This window comes from Staurois parvus, unplaced genomic scaffold, assembly GCF_062004578.1.
Source record: "Staurois parvus isolate SC_StPar_1 unplaced genomic scaffold, SC_StPar_1.0 ptg000717l, whole genome shotgun sequence".
Classification (NCBI taxonomy): Eukaryota; Metazoa; Chordata; class Amphibia; order Anura; family Ranidae; genus Staurois; species Staurois parvus.
In genome coordinates, this window is record NW_028318513.1 from 3142134 (window position 1) to 3157500 (window position 15367).

The window sequence follows — 15367 nt, forward strand, 5'->3', positions numbered from 1 at the left end:
TGACATCATCAGGAACCTTACGGGTGACGGAAGTATTTCCTCCCACAAGCCAAGAAGGGAGCAGTGCTGCTTCTTAGCACCAGTCTTTACTTTTCTGTGCTTGGAGGTTTTTCCTTCCTCTGGCTCCTCAGCCCCTCTAGGCTGCTGCAGGCCTTGCCAAGGCCTCTGATGTCACATGACTTTGAGGCCCATGGCTGGGCCCCCAGCAGTGGGATGGGTCAACCCCACCTGTTTCCAGGCTAATGGGCGTCTTGGCTGATTCGCAGGCCTGGAGTCTTTCTTCCCCCTTGTGCTTGGGCACCAACCTGTCTGTCCAGCTACAACTTTATTTGTCTGTCTCGTCACCAGATGAGCTTCTTCTGCCCGTCCTTTGTCTTCCCTGCCCCACCTATGGGCTCTGGCTGGGTTGGTGCCTGAGATGTTTTTCCAAGTAATGGCTGCTCTGGTCTCAGCCTGGGTTTTTCTTAGGAGCATTCCCCCTATTTGTTGGATTTTTTTTTTTGTAGCTGGTTGTGGTTCATCTGATCCTGGTCACGGTTTTGAATTGCTTTGTGTGGGTGCAGAAGTTCACACTGGCATCATCCTGTATAGTGATGGTCTCCCCTCCTCAAGGGGAATATGTCCCTGGGTTTCAGGGTCTTCAAGGATGCATTCCTGCACTGTCTTGTATGCACTGTCTCCTATGTGAGTTTTGCAAGAGGGAACGCCTTGCAAACTGGGATGAGTCTCCCGCTCAATTGCACGCCCTGATTTCATTTGGGACCATCCAGGACCTTTCTCTCTCGCTGTCTCGCTGCTGTGGGCTCTGATTGTTCTCCCTAGAGTCGGAAACTCCCTATCCCCCCTGGAATGGTAGTCCTGACTGGTGCCAGGCAATGCTGGCTGTGTCTAGTTCGCTATACAGTCTTTCTCCATGGATGCTCTGTCAGGATCAAATCAGTGCCACTGTGGTGGCCTAGGTCAGCTGCTGGGTGGTGAAAGGCATGCGGCAGCGGCACTGGAGGCCCCAACATTTTGCAATGGGCAGCATTGTACATGCTGGCGCCTTCCGCTAGGTATGTTCCAGGTACTGAACACTGGCTGGCGGATGTCTCGTCCAACTCTGGATTGAGGGAAGGGTCCCGATGCCAGGCCATGTTTTGTCAGATCTGCCAATGCCGGAGGGCCCCGGATATTGTTATCCTGATATCTCGCTTTAATGCGAAGGTACAGTGTTTTCTGGCAAGCATGGGGGGGCTCCCGGGTGGATGCAATGGCTGCACTAGTGGTGCCATGGATCGGTATCGCAGTGTTTATGGCTTTCCATCTTCCAAGCTGCTCCCTACCTGATCGCAAGTTGACGACAGAAGAGGCTTTGGTCGTACTGTTGTCTCCTGCCTGACTTTGTTGTGGTGTGTGTATCATATTCCAGTTCTTAGGTTTGCCCTCCACTTATTGAGGCACTGTTTTGGGACTTCCCTATGGTCAAGATTAGAATAGCTGTGTCTATCAATGAACGTAAAAGAAAACGGGATTCTTTTCTCCTTACCGTAAAATCCCTTTCTCTGAGTTTATTGACGAGCACAGCACCCACCTCTCTTCTTGAGTTTTTGTTTTTTTCTACTTCCTACACTGCTTTGTGATTAACTGGCTTGCCCATAGCAGAGAGGGCTTTTATACTAGCTAGGACTGCCCATAGATGGTGCTGTATTCTTTTTCTGCTTAGTGTCCTACTCCTGTAGGTGGCACTATAACCCTATGGTCAAAATTAGAATAGCTCTGTCCGTCAAGGGATTTTACGGTGAGTACCCCCCCAAAAAATCCTGTTTTTCCTGTATTGCATAATTGTGAATTGTTCACTTTTAAGACAAGGTTTGCTCCTTTAGTACTCTTGTTTTTGAACAGTGTAAAGTTGGGACATAATAGAAGTCTGAAGTAATAGTTATCTTTAATTGAAGAAAAAACTGGAGGCTAAATTGTGATTAAGAAATGTACAGTTTTTGTATCTCGTATAAATTTCAGAGTTGAAAATGCACTTGTGCATTATGGTTTGGCAGTCAGCAGTCTGCACCTCCAGTCACAAAATAAAAGGTGTGCTACCCTTAAAGATCTTTCCCTGACAGAAATCACTCTGGAAGCAGGGAATGCTAATGTATGAGCTTACATTAAGCTTAAATTGTTGCTGATAGAAGCCATGTGCTTGCTGAACTGTTTTGCTTAGAGAGGCCCTGTCCTTATAATTTTATGTTCTTTTTGTTAAATTCGGTAATTACTGTTCATCTAGGTAAATACCTCTTGCTAGCACTTGTTCTTGAAAGGTGGGAACATCCCGCTGGTGACAAAGGTATATCAGCAGCAACAAATCTTGCTGACATTTTGCATTAATGTCTGAGCATACAGTATATGCTCTTTTCAAGATAATTTAGAGTCAATGACCTGGACAAAAAGAAGGCAAAATGATCAAATATCTTCTTCAGCTCTGTGTATACAAAAGGAAATAGGGAGCACAAGTCCATAATGAGGATGGCATTGAAAAAGTCCCAAAAGAACCCCAAAGACTCAAAATTAAACATTTAGACAAAATAAAGGTGAATAAAGCACCCAGACCAGATGGCCTACACCAAGGTGTCTTCAAAGAGTTGAGCTCTGTTATTTTGAAGCCGTTGTTTCTAATTTTTAGGGCCTCTTTAAAGTGGGTCTAAAGGCATAATTAAAAAAACAAAAAACAAACATATCTATACTTACCTGCTGTGTGCAGTGGTTTTGCACAGAGAAACCTGGATCCTCCTCTTCTCGGGTCTCCCACAGGCTCTCTTGGCTCCTTCCTTCTGTCTTGCTCATGGCGCAGATTCTATTCTTATCTGCAGGGAATCCATTTACAGATCCAATCTTGGCTGGTTCAGCAGGGACTGGCTGAGATCAATCCATGTATGGGCAGGCTGGTTGTATTAAAGTGGATCCATCGATCGACTTCCATACAAGCAGCCTGTTGAATTTTTTGCATGTGATCACTGCCAGTGGCTATAGTTGCCAACAGTGATCATGGTGCTCTGCCGACAGGGAAGTCTCCCAGCTTGCAGAACACAATTGCACTGTGGAAGGGGTTTCCCCCATCAACACTGACTGTATTGAAGGGGAAATTGAGCAATTTTCCTTCCTTACACCCGTGGTGGAAGAAAATTGTATAATCTATTACCTGCTTAAAGTTTTTTTTTTTTTTTCTAAGTTTTGGATAGAGTGGAGAGGGATTAGAACACCTGTCTGATTTTATTGCTGTCTGTGTCCCTGTTAGGGAGATTTACCCTCTATTTGTCCCTTTTACCATTATCATTGGAAGTAAAAGAAAATCCCAAATGTTGAGTTCTCCCTAGGGTCCCCAAGGAATTCTCTTAATTTGCAGGGATTTCTTACCACTTCTTTTTTTGGCTATGGGACAGGAAGTGAAGGGAAATCTCCACAATGGGATACAGATGGCAAAAAACATCTGTCAGAGGTTTTAATCCTCTTTTGCTCTAGCCAAAAAGAAAAAAAAACAAAGTTTTGCCTAATAGTTCTACTTTTAAGGGTAAGGGAAGTAATGGATAGGAAGGAGGTGGAAAAGGAGGGATAGGGAGGATAACCCAGAGGCCAGCACAAAAAGTTTTTTATTGTTAAATAGGCTCTCTCTACAGGTCCAATAAGTGTGTGGTGGATTGAGAAGGTGAGTGGTAATCAAGCCAAGGACTCCAGATTTTGAAAAACTTGCCCTGCATGTTGTTAAGATAGCTGTCAACTTCTCAATGATAGATGTGCCCTGTATGTTACCCTGTACTTCAGCAAGATTAAAAGGAGGTGAAGCACACCTGAGCGATAATCTGATTAGTTGCCATAAAAGTATGTGAAATGAATATACATTTGCAGTGCAGAACATTTTCAACAGGTTTCTGCAAAAGTTTCCCATAGGTCATTATGGAGTTTGATCTAGAGAACTGCGATGATCATTGTATACACCCAGATCTATAGACTTTTGATCTTAGGGTATGTCCACTATCTCCTTGATCCGTACCTCCCTGAAAGCAAGCAGATGGATATGTGGGAAAGCATGTAGCAATTCTGGCAGGCGTATAGTACCACTGAGATAAGACTTTATAGGAAGGTTGCGTGAGCATTTGAAAAGTACCATCCGAATCCTGGTCCAGTTTTCAGAAGATTTTGGTTAAGGTCCAGTTCCCATCTTGTACAGTAAAGAGGAGGTTAGGTATAGGAATTACCCAGTATGGATTAGTTTTCTACATGTCGTCGTCAAAAATCAACAGCAAGACTTGATTTTTAAATAGTGACTCCACTAAGTTGTGGATTTGAAGGTAACAAAATCGTTCAGTATTGAGGATATGAGAATCTTTAAGTTGTTGGAATTCCCGGTGTGTTCAGCAGAGAATGGATTGTGGTGAAGCCTCATTTATTCCACCAGTGATCAATTTGAGGATAGTCAAATCGAGGAGGAAACTGGAGGGCTGTATGAGACGAAGGCTGGAAATGTGGATATTCTCTCAGGATGTAAGGAGAGTTTTGAGAAATTTGATGAGAGTGAGAAAATTGGCTTTGAATAAAGTTATAAGATGCAGCAAGTGTGATGCCTAAGTACGGAATAGTAAGCTTCCACTAAAACTGAACCTGGGCTTGAAGGCATTGCTGCACAGAGTCAGGCAATGTCACATTTTTATGGCATACGATTTAGATTAGTTGACATGCAGGCCAGAGAGTGAAGCAAAGCCTGACAGTGGAGAGAGAGGGGTGAGAGGAAATGATGTATAGTAGAATATCATTGGCAATAAGGGCCTTTTTGGTGTGAAACGCCTGCTAGCTCTACACCTCCTAATGTTCTCATTAGATTTAATATGTGCTGCTAAAGGTTCCAGCATTGAGATAAACAGTAGAGGTGATAGGGGACGTCTGTGTCATGTTCCATGGGATATTAGAAAAAAAGTATTTAATCCAGGATACTTAAATGTTGCTGATGGGGAGCCATAGAGTGTGTAAACTCAGTTCAAAAAGTGCTGGCCCAACCCTCTATGGGTTTAGGCAGTATGTAAGTATAACCATGATAACTTATTGTACACTTATGTCTATAGAAAGTAAAATTATCAGCTGGGACCTCTGTTGGGCAAAGTGATTAAGAATTATCGTACAACATATACTGTCAAATGCCTGGTGGAGGAGGATGAAGCCTACTTAGTGCTTGTGAATGTTTGGCAAGGTGTTTAGGTAGGATCTTAAGGTCAATGTTCAGAGAAAAGATTCAGTGGAAATTAAACGGCCATCTGGCCACTGTTACACGCCTGATAGAATAATCCACCATCGATGTATATGGAGCAGTATCTGTCCCTTTACAATCCTCCAGGATCCAAGATGAGATGTACACTCAAAAAGAGAGAAAAACACCTCCCATAGTCTAGTACTTCATTCAATAGAAGATACGCAAATGCACTTGCATTAAAATGTGAGTATGCAGTCTCTGAAACAGCAGATCAAAATGCAGACCGTATCACATACGGTCCTACAATCCAGACCGGAAATGAAGTCACTGTCTTCCGTTTCGACATGTTGCATCATAACCACATGACTTCCTCAGGACAGACTCCTGAGTCCATCTTCAACCCGATAAGGTCCAAATAGTCAATACCAGCACATACCAGTACCCCACCTCCACCTTGCTGGCGTTACTGATCCAGCCACGGGCCCATGCATCTGCTCAGTCAAGAGGCACTCCCATCTTATCAATCCATACACCTTTGAAAAATCTGTCTTCAGATATTTCTTGACCAGTCTTGACGTGTCAACTTATGTATCTTGTTCAGTGGTGGTCGGGTTTCAGCCCTCCTTACCTTGGCCATGTCTCTGAGCACTGAACACCTTGTACTTCTGGGAGCTCCAGGTAGGTTGCAGTTCTGGAATAGGACAGCACTGGAGGACAATGGGTTCCTGGTAGCTGCACGTTTGATTCTTCCCAAATCTTTGGCAGTTAATTTGCATCTTTTTTTCTTTTTCTCAACATGCTTCTTGCCAACCTGTTGACTATTTGCAACAAAGTGTTTGATGGTTCTGTGATCACACCCCAATATCTGCAATTTCAAGACTGCTGCATCCCCAATTTTTGACTTTTCAGAGTCCGTTAAATCAATTTTTTTGGCCCAGTTTGCTTGAGGAAAAGAAGCTTCCTAATAATTATGCAAACCTTGATATAGGGTGTTGATCTCCTTAGGCCACACCCTCCCTCATTACATGTCACCTAATATGCTTAAATCCAATAGGATAGAGAGAAAACATGTGGCGCACACACCTAGTGCATTATCCAAGGTTTATTGTAGGAGTGAAAGAATAATAAAAACATACTCACAGACAAAGCATGTATCTAAAAAGCATAGAAAAATGACAATGGCCACAATGGCAGGCAAGGTGTTCTCACTGTCAGTGCGGTCAAATGGCTGACGCGTTTCGGGGACGAATCCCTTTCCTCAGAGCTGATGACCAACCTGTATGGAGGTCAAGTAGTAAATAACCAGGGCTAGATGCCTTGGGAGCAAAGCTCCACCTCCTCTACTTGTTATAAGATGAGGGGTTGGAGGGGGTTATTTAAAGTGCAATCTTTTGTAGTTTTTATAAACGCATATACATACATATATACACATGCATATACAAAGATACATACATGCAATAAGAGACAAAGCAAATAAAAAATTATTAAAAATTCATGAATATAGCACCTGCAAATATAGATAAATAAATTTTTTTTATTTATTTATTTATTTTAAATAAAATATATAAAAATAATCATAGTAATAACACTGGCAATGATGATAAAAATAATATTCGTAAAATTCTTTTCTATCCGGTTCGGTTATTAAATCCAATAAGCATTCAAGTTTATACAGCTTGGAGTTTTGACAATATGCATAAAAATGATGGTCAAAATACTTGCCTAATAATTGTGCGCACAGTGTACAATTGACCAAGAGGCTATAGTAGACCAGATTTGTAGCCACTTTTTATCTTTAGTGTTTCAGGGATCCTTTTTGCACTTGAAGACTTAAGTGTGCGTTTGGTGTTGGTTGGAGTTAATTAATTGGCAGTAAAGGATTTATATCTATTTGAGGGGGAGAGGAAAGTGAGAGCTGACTTGTGGGATACTTATTAGCAAAAGTGGAAAACCAGTGTTTGATTTGGAGGAAACAAGAGTTTGGAGAATAGAGCTTGATATTCTGTAAATTAAATCTACCCATGTGCAAATTTGTACAGCCATTGAAGTAAGAGTGAGCTAGTAAAATTTGTGAAAATGCCTCCCATGTAAAGCACCAGAGGTGTCCATCCCTGGAGGGAACAATGGCTTGCCTAAAAGGTGTAGGAGTAGTAAGTGTGGTGAAATCAGTTTGCTGTAATATTTTGTGGTGTCCCATATATTAAAATTATGTTGCATCAGTGGGTTCATGTAGATTGGCCTGTATCTAGATGGGAGCCAGGGAAGAAATCAGATGGCGACAGGTGAATCATAGAATGTCTCTAGGTCTACCCACGTAGGGGCTTGTTTTGAAGCATATAAAGAGGTCAGTGGGGCAATTTGTGCAGTCGTTAAATATATGATAAAATTGGAAACTGAAAGATCACCCTGCCTCTTGTGTGACGCAAGATGGGTGGATGTATATTAGTGAGTACACGGATATCAATAAATTAAAATAAAAAAAATACATAAAACCTTACTCAAATAACACATGACCTCAGACTACAAAAAGACAAAACTAAAAAATATATATGTGATGTATTTTGTATAGATCTGGTTGAAACACCTACTGCTGCAGGCACCCTATGTGTTCACACGTGTAACCAGTAAATTATTCAATATTCCACAGTGCTAATATATAATATTAAAAATGCAAAACCCAATCTATCTAAATTCTTATGCAACTATTAAACACAGATTTCTTATTTCTAAAATATATGTGAAAGATAACCCACACACAATCATGTGCATCCAAATGGTGTAAATGAAAAGTCCTTCAATTATAACAAAGCATGTTCATTATTGATTTCCATTCACTTTTGCTGTAAAATGCTGTATTCTGCTTTTACACATAAACGTGCATCTCTCCACCTCTTATTGTGCTGTGCCCATCACCAGGTCTAATGCGCTTTTCCCTTTAAGCCAGTCTTACTGTGCCAGGGATGATGCTCTCCTTCACTTCCCACAGGCAATCAATCCATCTCCATTCTCCAGAATCTCCCAATATAAATGTGCAGGAAGCGCAAAAAAATGTTAGTACATATAGTGCTCTCCTCATATATAAGACTATTTTTATTAAAATTGAACCCAATAAAATGAAAACTCAACTTTTACAATGCACTATACTGGTGCATATCAGAATGCAGGCAATTGTATACAAATTATAATCCAAACAGACCACTTGCACTCAAGTTCTAAAGCAAAAATAAAAAAGAAACCGTATTAAGAGCAGCTAGCACATTCAGCAGGCCAAACCCATCATAAAACTATATAACCGTAAGTGCAGCGCTATATGTTAACATAGCCCCACCACAAATATTTGGAAGAATGCATAAAACAAGTATATGCTAGTGCAAACACAGCAGGACAAATCAATAAAATAAGTCCATGCAATTGCTCTTAATTCTGTAGGTGATTTGTGCTTGTAAGATGAGACAACAGATAGAAGTATCCTCCACCATCACCCCAATAATACAGCCTCTTACCAGCTTTAAACCTCCAGACCAGAGTCATCAATCAAGTTTTTATGAATGCGCCCTCCTTCTGGATCCAATATCTAATGTGCCTATTCTCTTCTCCAGATGACGTACATTAGAGAAAAAGCAAAGCCATCTCATAGTGTAGTAAATTGGCAGAAACCAATTTATTAAAATTATTGCACTTACAACGGTTAGTATAAAATCCAGCATAACATGAGTTTCAAATCAGGAAGATGGTCGCAGTCATTCAATTACAATATGACTTGTGACACAATTGTATGCACTATATTATTTTTTTTTAATTTGCTATTTTTTTTTCCCACAAAAGTGGAGTTACCCTTTAATGGTCATTGCAAACTTTTTACAACATCATCTATGGATTGGGAAGAGATAACTCCGTGTGCCTCTTACCATCCTGAAGTAAGTAATGACCTACCCTTTATAATCACTGTATTTCTTCATCTTATATGGAATATTGGCATGAAAGGAGTCATTCGATGTCCAATCTCATTTTATTAACAAAGTAAAGCTGCCCTTACACTAACAGATTCTTCCATCCTTGCTATACAGCGCAGATGGACAAAGCTCCCGCTGTGGCGAATAGTGGCTGCATGTGACTGGATGCAGGTGGTTTTCAACCAACAATTCTCTGCACTGCAATTTTTCAGTCAAGGGATGTAAGGCTGGAGGCAGCCAACAGGACCCTACCCACTGATCATATTTTGGCTGGTTCTTTTGTATAGTGTATGGCCAGGTTAACTCTTGTAATTCTATTGTCCAGTTTACATGAATGGTTAAAACAGTTTTTTTCCATTTTGCACATACACAAACTTTCAGACAAATATTACAATAACATTTACCCAATTACTCCCTTTCCCCAGAACCATATATCTTCTGAAAGCAGAAAACATCTATTATTAAAAGTCCTTAATGTAAGAGTGCCATTATCAAACAAAAAATAATCTCCATAACTTCTAATAAGAATATAAAAGTGAAACTGGGTTCTGGTAAAGTATATCTACGTATTCAAACTTTTGTCAGATTTTTCTTGCTGTTTGTGCTATGGATATTTCCGTCTCTTTTTAGGAGCCTTTGGGCATTCTGAAATGAAGGCCTTCAGCTCCTCTTGCCCACATGGAAGGCATAAGATTTTTGATGGTAAAAAAGCCAGTTAATTGGTAGTGAGCACCCTGCTACTGAGAGCGCTAGGAGAGTGCAGGGATTTTAAACAGCCTAGTCGTGGTCGAGTGGCTTTGCTGTCTTCTGAAAGTTACAGTATGGATTAGTTATGTAATTGACAATCGTCAAAGGGTTAGATAACACCTGTATATTCCTCGGGGCTAACTCTCATGTGCAGCTTTGATGCTCTGGAGCAATGCAAAATATAGGTGTATATAGTGTGTTTCACCTTTCTATCAACCACAGGACACACCACTGTTCTTGAGGTTAAATCATCCTAAATGCGACTGTATAATATTTTGCAAGTTAAAGATTTTTTGTAAAGACCATGATAATAGATGAAAATGTGAGTTACTCAAAAGGTAATCCTTTTTATTAGTTCATTTGAAGGTGTCTTTGGGAGGTAATTGTTTTAAAGAATTAAATCATTAATTTTCTGCAGCCAACACATCTCGGCAGGTTTGACAAGTAATCCTGCTGGCTCACCATACATAATGCACCGCCCCATGGTTCAGACACACTCTCTTTAATTATGGGGCTTCTAATTTTGGCTTGTGCCCAGATGTGACTGTCTTTTGGAACTGTAGGAGATTATATGAGCCCACTTAAACTACTCTTCCCCCACAACAATTCATTTTATCATACAGACAACTGGTATAATGAAACAGTCTTTTCTGTATGGAAAGTAAAACTCTAGTTCAGATAGGTTAGATTGTGGGTGCTGCGTATAGGTTTCTAAAGGCTGTGTCATTTTTTTCTGTAGACATTTACTGCATTTTTGGCATAAAATATTTGCTACATTGTCTCTTCTACATTGGTCCAGATCCTGCTGAGAACTCTGAGGATGCACACATTGCCTAGGTCAGTTGCTCTAAAACTGTAAGGTTTGCAAAGGCTTCACAACCTGATTTGTTGGTTGAACAGTACCTGCTGCGTGTACACTTTCCTGACAAAACCGTTTGTTTTAGTTTTTTTATTGGAAACAGAAGGGTATGTTCATAGGCAGTGGTTTATACATTTTAAATATACATGTGTAACAATTTAAAGGTGCAATGTTTTCTAGACACAGAAGCTTAAAGATTAACTCCACTTTTGGAGAGAAAAAAAAACATTCCCCTCTGGGTGATCTACTGTATGTACATTGCAAGGATTTTAACAAACTTTGTTGCAATTTCTTACCTTTTGTTGTTCTAAAGCAGTGGTTCTCAACCTTTCTAACGCCGCGACCCCTTAATACAGTTCCTCATGTTGTGGTGACCCCCAACCATAAAATTATTTTCGTTGCTACTTCAGAACTGTAATTTTGCAGTGGGAGGAATAGTGCCCCATCATTGGTATCAGTGGGAGGACTAGCGCCCCATCATTGGTATCAGTGGGAGGAATAGTGTCCCATCGTTGGTATCAGTGGGAGGAATAGTGTCCCATCGTTGGTATCAGTGGGAGGAATAGTGTCCCACCATTGGTGTCAGTGGGAGGAATAGTGCCCCATCATTGGTATCAGTGGGAGGAATAGTGCCCCATCATTGGTATCAGTGGGAGGACTAGCGCCCCATCACTGATGTCAGTGGGAGGAATAGCGTCCCATCGTTGGTATCAGTGGGAGGAATAGCGCCCCATCGTTGGTGTCAGTGGGAGGAATAGTGCCCCATCATTGGTATCAGTGGGAGGAATAGTGCCCCATCATTGGTGTCAGTGGGAGGAATAGTGCCCCATCGTTGGTGTCAGTGGGGGGAGGAATAGTGCCCCATCGTTGGTGTCAGTGGGGGGAGGAATAGTGCCCCATCGTTGGTGTCAGTGGGGGGAGGAATAGTGCCCCATCGTTGGTGTCAGTGGGGGGAGGAATAGTGCCCCATCGTTGGTGTCAGTGGGGGGAGGAATAGTGCCCCATCGTTGGTGTCAGTGGGGGGAGGAATAGTGCCCCATCGTTGGTGTCAGTGGGGGGAGGAATAGTGCCCCATCGTTGGTGTCAGTGGGGGGAGGAATAGTGCCCCATCGTTGGTGTCAGTGGGGGGAGGAATAGTGCCCCATCGTTGGTGTCAGTGGGGGGAGGAATAGTGCCCCATCGTTGGTGTCAGTGGGGGGAGGAATAGTGCCCCATCGTTGGTGTCAGTGGGGGGAGGAATAGTGCCCCATCGTTGGTGTCAGTGGGGGGAGGAATAGTGCCCCATCGTTGGTGTCAGTGGGGGGAGGAATAGTGCCCCATCGTTGGTGTCAGTGGGGGGAGGAATAGTGCCTATCGTTGGTGTCAGTGGGGGGAGGAATAGTGCCCCATTGTTGGTGTCAGTGGGGGGAGGAATAGTGCCCCATCGTTGGTGTCAGTGGGGGGAGGAATAGTGCCCCATCGTTGGTGTCAGTGGGGGGAGGAATAGTGCCCCATCGTTGGTGTCAGTGGGGGGAGGAATAGTGCCCCATCGTTGGTGTCAGTGGGGGGAGGAATAGTGCCCCATCGTTGGTGTCAGTGGGGGGAGGAATAGTGCCCCATCGTTGGTGTCAGTGGGGGGAGGAATAGTGCCCCATCGTTGGTGTCAGTGGGGGGAGGAATAGTGCCCCATCGTTGGTGTCAGTGGGGGGAGGAATAGTGCCCCATCGTTGGTGTCAGTGGGGGGAGGAATAGTGCCCCATCGTTGGTGTCAGTGGGGGGAGGAATAGTGCCCCATCGTTGGTATTAGTGACACAAATGATGGGGCACTATTCCTCCCACTGACACCAATGATACTTACCTTGCTGACCCCTGCTCCAGCCTGGGCTCGCTCTCTCCCTCTCCCATCTACAGCCTGCAGAAGCAAAATTTGCACTTACCTGTCAGCTGTCTTCCTTCTCTGGCCTCTCTCCTCTTCACTCGGTCCTGCAGCTCCCTCGATCTTCTTCGATCTGCGCGCTCTGCCGCTCGGCTCCTTCTCTCCAAGCTCCACCTCCTCGCCGGTGATTGGCCGCCTGTGTGCCTCTCCTGAGCTACAGTTCCGGTGGCCAATCAGCGGCGAGGAGGCGGAGCTGTTGAGTGATCCCGGAGGTGTGGCCAGGTTACAGGGGCAGCATATCATCCCGCCCACAGATCGCGAGACAGAGCAGCGGTGTCTCGGTTCCTAAGACCATCGGAAATATGTTTTCCGATAGTCTTAGGCGACCCCTGGGAAATGGTCGTTCGACCCCCAAAGGGGTCACGACCCCCAGGTTGAGAACCGCTGTTCTAAAGAGAGCTGTTTGTCTGTGTCCATGTGCAGGGTAAATCTGTATGGGAGTGGTTTCATAATTCATCAATCAGCTGTTGCACTCTAATGAGGAAAGCTGCAGTGTCTGCGTACCTTTTTAGATGTAATTTCCTACTGGTAGTATCTGATCAAAAATTTAATTTTTGTTGCAAGGAATGTTTGAAATCTGACTTGTATCTCTTGAATGTATACATTCTGTGTACAGTACACCTCCAGATAGCCATGTTGCATTTTATAGAAAATTACAGCTCTACCAATTGAAAAGGAAGGGTCATTTTAATCAATTACAATATGACTTGTTTTGCAATTGAATATGCTATATTATTATTTTTTTTTACTTTGCTATTTTTTTTTCCCACGAAAGTGGAGTTACCCTTTTTTTACATAAATAACCTGTCCAAGTCAGTAACTTGATTCACCCTTGGTTATAATGGCAGCATAGGGGTTTGGTTACTATAACAAAAGAGTGCAAAATCTGATACTTTGCATAGAAACCAATCAGCTTTCAGGTTTTATTGTCAAACCTTAATTAAACAAGTTTGAATTAGAAGCTGATTGGCTACCATGCACAGTGCATCTGTTTTAGTAAATCTCCCCCTTAGAGTATTTTCACAGTGGAATTCTGAAGTGTTACCAATTTTCTTGGCCAAATTGTGCTAGCTTGCTCAGTTTGCATGTTACCATTTGTGAACTTGAGGTCTGGGCATTGATTCGGAAATCCCAAGACACAAATTTGTCTGTGTCCTGCTGGAAGATGATTCTTCTCCCCAGTCTCAGGCCTCCTGCAGGCTAAAACAAATTTTCTTCCCATTTGGCCTGTGTTTGGTTCTATCCATCTTGCTCTCAGTCTTGATCAGTTTCTAAGTCTCTGCAGAATGTTACCACCATGTTTTTCTGTTGACATCTTGTTCTTTGGTTAAGTAGTATTAGTTTTCTGCCAGACACAGTGTTTTGTCTTTAAATACATCCTGTCCCTGCATTATGGCAGTAGACAGCTATTGATGGAACTGCACAGTTGAACATTGGTGCTCATGCAGGCATCCAGTTCACTCAGAGCTGTAGGACCATCAGTAACAGCATGTTACTCCACCGACTACCATCACAGTGGTGTGATTCTTCACTGAGTGTTGCCAGTTTTGTCCAATGGCTGCCACTACAACGGCACAATTCCCCATTGATTTCCATTGCAACTGCATTCTTCTCCACTGGATACCACCATAACATCATGCTTCTCAAGTGGCTACCTCCATAATGGTATGTGTCTTTACTGACCAACACGCATTGCTTTTGCTTGTGTTGCTTTCACTGTTTTTTTTTCTTTTCATGTTGATAAAAATCCATGTAAATAGTCAACGGGACGTTGGTCACAACCCTGGCTGTACATCTGCATTGACAAAGGTTATTATTCATCCAGTGAGTGAATCCTAAAAGTTGTATGTTGGCCTTCGTTCTGAGCACGTAACAATGATGATCAGGTTTATAATCTTTGTCCCTATTTAAAGGACACCTTCAGTGGTCTGTTAGGCAGATGTACACCTTTCATTAAAGTTAACTCCATTTACTTTTTAGCAGCAGCATTGTAATCTTATCCACCCAAAAAGACAACTCTCAGAGGCTATTTCTTTGTCAAGCAGGGCGATCGGTCCTCTCATCATTGCCATGTGTAGTCTGAGCAGTAATTGTGCAACCTCATCATGTGAGTATGAAAGAAACCATGGGTGAAACTATTAGAATTGAGCATACACTTCCTGCCTGTCAATGCTGTTCACTGCCCAGCTGTGCCCACTGTTCATCTGATCTGCTCACCCCCTTGTACCATGTAAATTGTGTGGATATGCACATCACTAGAGCGGGAGAATTCTGAGCAGGTAGCTAGCAATTACAAGAGCTTCTGATGTAGGGTATTTTTTTTGCCTATCACTGAACACTCATCTGCCTAATATACTTCAGGGCATCATTGTCCTTCTGTGGAGTTTCCGTGGAGTTTCCTGCCCATAGGTAGAAAGGGTAATGAGATGGAATGTGGCCAGAGCTGGAAAGATTGGATTACAAGCAAAAAGTACCAAAGATAGTGGTGAGCACCTATTGGGGGTGGTGACAAAGGACTAGATAACTCCCTTGACAACACCAACAGACCCAACCAATGAAAGCCCATGCTTTGCAACAGATAACCCTCCCACTTTGCCTGGGCAGATCAGGAAGTAAAAGTTGCTATCGATTACATTGCAGCTACTGTAGTTTAACTTTATTTGGTGGCATTTTAAGTT

At 42.6% G+C, this 15367-nt stretch overlaps 1 pseudogene across 1 annotated transcript in view; it reads left to right on the plus strand.

The window, feature by feature from the left end:
• LOC149445594 (protein AATF-like) overlaps positions 1–15367 on the plus strand; it is a 117533-nt pseudogene that overhangs the window by 38578 nt on the left and 63588 nt on the right. The gene's annotated exons all lie outside the window — the stretch shown is intronic.